A 5,494-nucleotide genomic window follows, 5' to 3' on the forward strand; every position below is an offset into this window, starting at 1 on the left:
GACGAGCCCGCCAGGACATGAGCTGAACCCCCAGCTTTTCAGGTGTCCCTTTTCAAAGGGAGGTCGCAAAGACTAAATACCTTTGAATTCCTTCCAACTTGCCTTTGAGTCATAGAATCATTTGGAAAGTTGGAAAAGATCTTTAAGATCATTGAGTCCAGCTGTTAGCCCAGCACTGCCAAGGCCATTGCCAAACCAGGTCCCTAAGCACCGCATCTAGGTGCTTTAAACTGCCCCCAGGGACAGAGACTCCACCACCTCCCCGGGCAGCCTGTTCCGGGGCCTGACCACCCTCTTGGTGAAGACATTTCTCCTAATACCCAGTCTAAGCCTCCCCTGGCACCACCTGAGGCCGTTCAGTCTTGTCCTGTCACTTGTTCCCTGGGACAAGAGAGGAGAGCGAGCCCTCCTTTCACGTCGCCAAACTCACCACCATGGCTTCGAGGGCGAGAGGAGGAACATGCACGCCTCAGCCTTGTCCCTCGCGTCTCGGAGGTGTGCTGGGCCCACCGGGGGCCGTGCGGCAGCACTGGGCACCATCCTGGCAGGCAGCACCACAGCCAGGACAAGCCTCGGCACCGAGGCGGGGTGCGGAACGCCACGCAATGGGGGCGCTTTTCCTGAGTCTGGGGGCGAGGGATGCATAGATAGAGATGCACCAAAACCTAAATGTGTTTTAGCAATACGTTATTAACTTAAATTCGGTAATAAATGCGGAAAGGTCATACCTGACCTTGTCTGTGCAGAAATACTCTCATTTCGCACTTAAACAAGTCAAAAACATGTTGGAGAGAAACAAAAGGGAGGATTAGATGTTCTCCTGAAATGCTCCTATATTGCATTTGCTTAGATTACTGGATTAACAAAGGAAGAGGATTTTATTACATGCGTGAGAAATTTAATACAAAATTAATACAACTGTTTGTATTACCAAAACAGGACAAAATGCAGAAAGAGCAGCATGTTTTAAGTGGCAAAAGGGTAACGCATTTCTTCTGCAGCTACAGAAGTTTATATTACTAATGAAGGTAAAAACAAACAGTTTTCATTCCACTTTAAATGGAATTCACAATTTTCTGCTTTCACAACAGCTATGAGAAGAAACAAAAACCAAACCTATTCCCTGCCCACAGCCTATGGCAACTTAAACATTCAAGCTTACAAAAATTATACTGGGAGTCCAAAAACATTATGCAAACCGGAAAAGAAGCTAGTTTTTGCTTTATACAATGGCATTTAGATAAGGCACACTCCTAATGAAAAGAGTTAAAAACCCAAAGTATAATTGGATGATATGGTATTATTCTGAACAGTGATGCAAAGCTGCGCAAAGATAAAACAGCTGTCAGATAATCTTCATCATTAATACCAAAAAGCCTTTGCATTCAACTCTATTGCTCTTCCAAGATACTAAAAACCAAACTAAAAGTCACAAACTAAAAAGCCAGAACGCTTTCAGAGGACAAGCAATGCAGTTTTGTCTTCCTACCTTTTTTTCAGAGAGGAAGAAGAAATTAAGTGTTTCACTGTACTTTAAACTTTGACTTCCACAGTTATTTTGAAAACAGAAATGTGTAAAGCCACAGACATTTTTTTCAAAAATCCACTTAACGTGTGTTTGCTTTGACTCAAGAAGGATTAAGCAGAGGATGTGTTGGACTTTCAGCTCCAAAAGCTATGCAAATCCAACTATGGGTATTAAATTAGATCAGTTTGGTGGCTGAAGTTCAGCTCCCGGTGGAAGTGACTCCTTGCTATCTACCTCGTCCAAAACCATGCCTGGGACCCGAGCCCGAGGGCCAGGGTGGCCGCGGAGCCCCCACCCTGACAGGCACACGGGGCAGCTCAGCCGGCCACTGGCACTGTCAAAGCTGCAGCCACTCAGCTCGGGAGCAGCACGGGCAAGGACAGATGCAGCCGTGATGCAAGTTGTGCTAGAAACCCTTTTCATCAGCATTTCAAAGGTAATTGGCAACAAAACCCGCAAAGTGCAAAAACATTTCTGACACTTTGCAAAACCTTCATTTCAAAGGTTGATGAGACCACCTGCTCTCTCTGAAATAATTCCCCAAACACCAGATCACAGAGGGGATCAGCAACAGTGACCTGACACCCCTCCAGACTGGCTTCTGTACATCACTGAAGCATTTGTGTTTAAAAAAAATGCTTTGAGATATATTTCAGGGGTAAATACTGATGTAGAAGGAAATTCACCAGCATTTTTTTTCTTGTTCTAAAATTCACCACTGTTTTCAACCTTTGATTTTCCACTTTAGCTGAAATTCTGCACACAGCAAGCTGCGAGCCCTCCGGTTGCAGCTGTATGCCTTGCAGCAGGAGGACTCAGTGGTACCAAGTCAATCAGCTGCAGCCAGGACACTGGATTAAATTGCTTGTGTGCTTCTGACTCAGCTCCTGTAGGCAGGATGGGCAGTGTCTGCACGGCTGTACTTGGGCTCAGTTTGTTGCACAGGAACTGTACATGAGCCGCCCAGGGACGGGGTGGAACAACCGTCCCTGGAAGTGTCAAAAAAACATATGGACACGGTTCAGTGGTGGCCTGGGCAGTGTTGGGCTAACAGCTGGAACTGATGAACTGGAAGGTCTTTTCCAACCTCAGTGATTCTGTGACTTGGTGATGCAAGAAGAGAGGACGTTGCCTTGTGTTGGAGAAGCCCGTCTGGGCCCAGGGAACTGGATTTCACCTGTGGCTTTACCGAGAGTGCTGCAGCACATCCAGGAAAGCCCACTGAGGGTTTTCTTGAGTGGCTTGAGCAGTCACAGCTTTTGGCTTTGCAGCCTTAGCTTTTCCTTCAGTGTTTCCTTTTTAGTACATAATACATCGATTAAAAAACTAATTCAATTTCAATTAAAAATATTTTTTTATGTGAAGCAGCTTCCTGATTTCCAAAAGATTTTCAGGACAGAAGCAGCTAGCTCCAAGCCATGTTGCTGGAGAGCCGCCCCTGCGGAGAGCAGCCAGCGAACACTGCGATTTACCCATCACCGGCGCAATTTCAGCACATTCCCATAACTGCTCTCATGATGTGCTGATCATCGCTTTAAAAAGCACCAGCCCAGAGATCTGATGGAACGCATTTCCAGCAACACTTCCCATAGCTTTCCTGCTAAACAACATCTGCTATAAATAAGCATGTTTCATCAATAATACATAAAGAATGTACTCAGCGTGGGTTGTAAAACAGATGTATATATTGAGCTATTCAATAATTTCCATAAAGAACAAATGTAGTCAAGTAGTACTGAAGCAGTAATCATGCATTCAGTGAAAACGACCGTAAATAGTTTTGTAACTTGGGAATATTTAAAAAAAATTTCCCCCCGTTTAAATTCTGTAGTGATCCTTGTTTTCTGTCAGTTTTATTATTGTTTTTCACTTTATCATTCTCTGTGCTTTCCACAGAAAGAATGCTTGATCACTTCTTGCAAAAGCCACTGATAAGAAAATTAAATCCCTTTGGCATCACTGCGCAGGGTAGTTGCATAACAAGCTGAGTATATATAGAAATTGCATTCCAAGTGTTTACATAAGAGCTCGGAATAACACAGATGTAAAAAAAAAAAAAAAAAATCCAACTCAATTTACAAACCAACCCTGAAGTGCTTTTGTTTCTGATAACTTGGAGCAAGTGAATCAGCTTGCTAGTGGTACACAGTTAATATTATTCTTGCACTATTTACATAACTGGAAAAGAAAGATTAAAATTGAACAAGCAAATGTGTGTAGAAGGGTGTTTTTCTTGTCTTAAAGAAAATACACTTTCTAGCCAGAAAGACCGGCACAGAGGCTGATGCTTTAAAATACTCTAAGCTACCTGAAATCTCTTCTCATTTCTTGTCTTCATGCAAATCAATGTATGTTCTTAGACCAGACTTCCACAGATGTTTTCTGCAGGCTCTTCTCAACAGTCTCCATTTAATGCTAGCAACAGAGAACAAGAAAACCCGTTTGTTCCACAAGCTTCCACAAGCCTTAAACTAACTATACTCCCAAAGCAACTGGAAGGGCATGAAATCCAGGCTTGCAGTAATTTAAAACTTCTTTACCTTGCTATTTTGAAAATCAGAAGTGCAAAGTATAAAGGCACCCTAGTATAAAGGCAGAATATTGGGCCAAGGGGATTACTGGGGATAAAATTATATTGCTTCAAAACCAGCCTGTACACCTACAATCTGAAGGCAGCTATATGCAGGAGGTACAAACTGGAAAGCTCTGCTGAAAAGGTTGGCAACATTGAAAACCAAATCACCTACTGTCACTGAATACATCTATTCAGTTCCTTGCCCAATTCATCTACAACGAAGTTTTGGGGGTTTAATGTATAGATAGATACAGGCAGCCTTTTTTCCCCAACAATATTACTTCTTTCTCTAAGAGAGAGCCACCCAGCCCAACACAGCTGACAGGCAGCTTTCTCCTAATGAAAAGTCGCTTTCTGTCTCTTCGAGTCCATCACGCCGGCAAGCAAGCTTCCCCTGGACAGCGGCCCTGCTGGGCGTGTGGTGGGATGAGGAGTGGGCTGCTGCCCGCCAGGCAGAGCCCAGCCATGGCTGCCAGACTGGAGTAGGAGGAGGGAGGCAAGGAGACTGCTTTCCAGGAGTCTCCGACAACACCCAAAGAGGAAGGATGGCTCCAAGCCAGCTGGGCAGCAAATGCCCACACGGTCTTTCAGGCACTATTCAAAGATGCCACCATGAGCAGCAAGGGTGGTCCAGCCTGCAGGCAGCCAGCATCCCCGGTGTCAGCCCCGCTCCCCACAGCTTCTGCCTTCAGCAGCGAGTACAGGGGAAGATTCATAGATGTAGTAACCAACCTGGGAGCAAGTGAAGGGAAGGGGGGAGAGAAGGCGGATGCAAGCTAGGGCTGCGTAATCATGGGATTCACTTTGAAGAGAGTCTTCTTCCCCGTATTTGCTGAGCGCTTCATGTAATAGATCCCCAGGGCATGACAGCAAACTCACATCACTTTGGTAACTGCATGCGTTGTGCGGCTGACCGTGCAGAGCTATACCTCTGAGGAAGGGAGACAAATGCTCAGAAATGCGAACGAGCCCTTGGAGAGGCAACCAAGCATTTGTGAAAAATGCAAACCATCCATCAGTGCTCCAAGAAACAACAAAATAATCCTAAAAAATGGCCAAGCAAGGAAGAGTGCACTGAAATAAACCCTGTTCTTTTCAGCTTTCCCCTGGAATCCCTGACTTGCCCAGCTTCTCCCATTTTGAAGCCCTGTCTTGCAGCTGTCACAGCTCGTGGGACAGAGGGGGATGCTCCCTCCCTGCCCCTTCTGCAGTGGCAAGAGGGTCCCCAAACAGTACAGATACTCAGGACTGTTTTGCTTCTCCAATAAGAAATGAACACAGTGCGCAGTCCCATAGGGGTTTAGATTAAATGTTTCAAAAACAGGTCTCTTGTAAATGTGATACTTGTGGATGAACAAACCTACTCAAACAGTGTCTTTCAAGGACCTCCT

Source organism: Falco naumanni, chromosome 12 (assembly GCF_017639655.2).
Source record: "Falco naumanni isolate bFalNau1 chromosome 12, bFalNau1.pat, whole genome shotgun sequence".
Taxonomy (NCBI): domain Eukaryota; kingdom Metazoa; phylum Chordata; class Aves; order Falconiformes; family Falconidae; genus Falco; species Falco naumanni.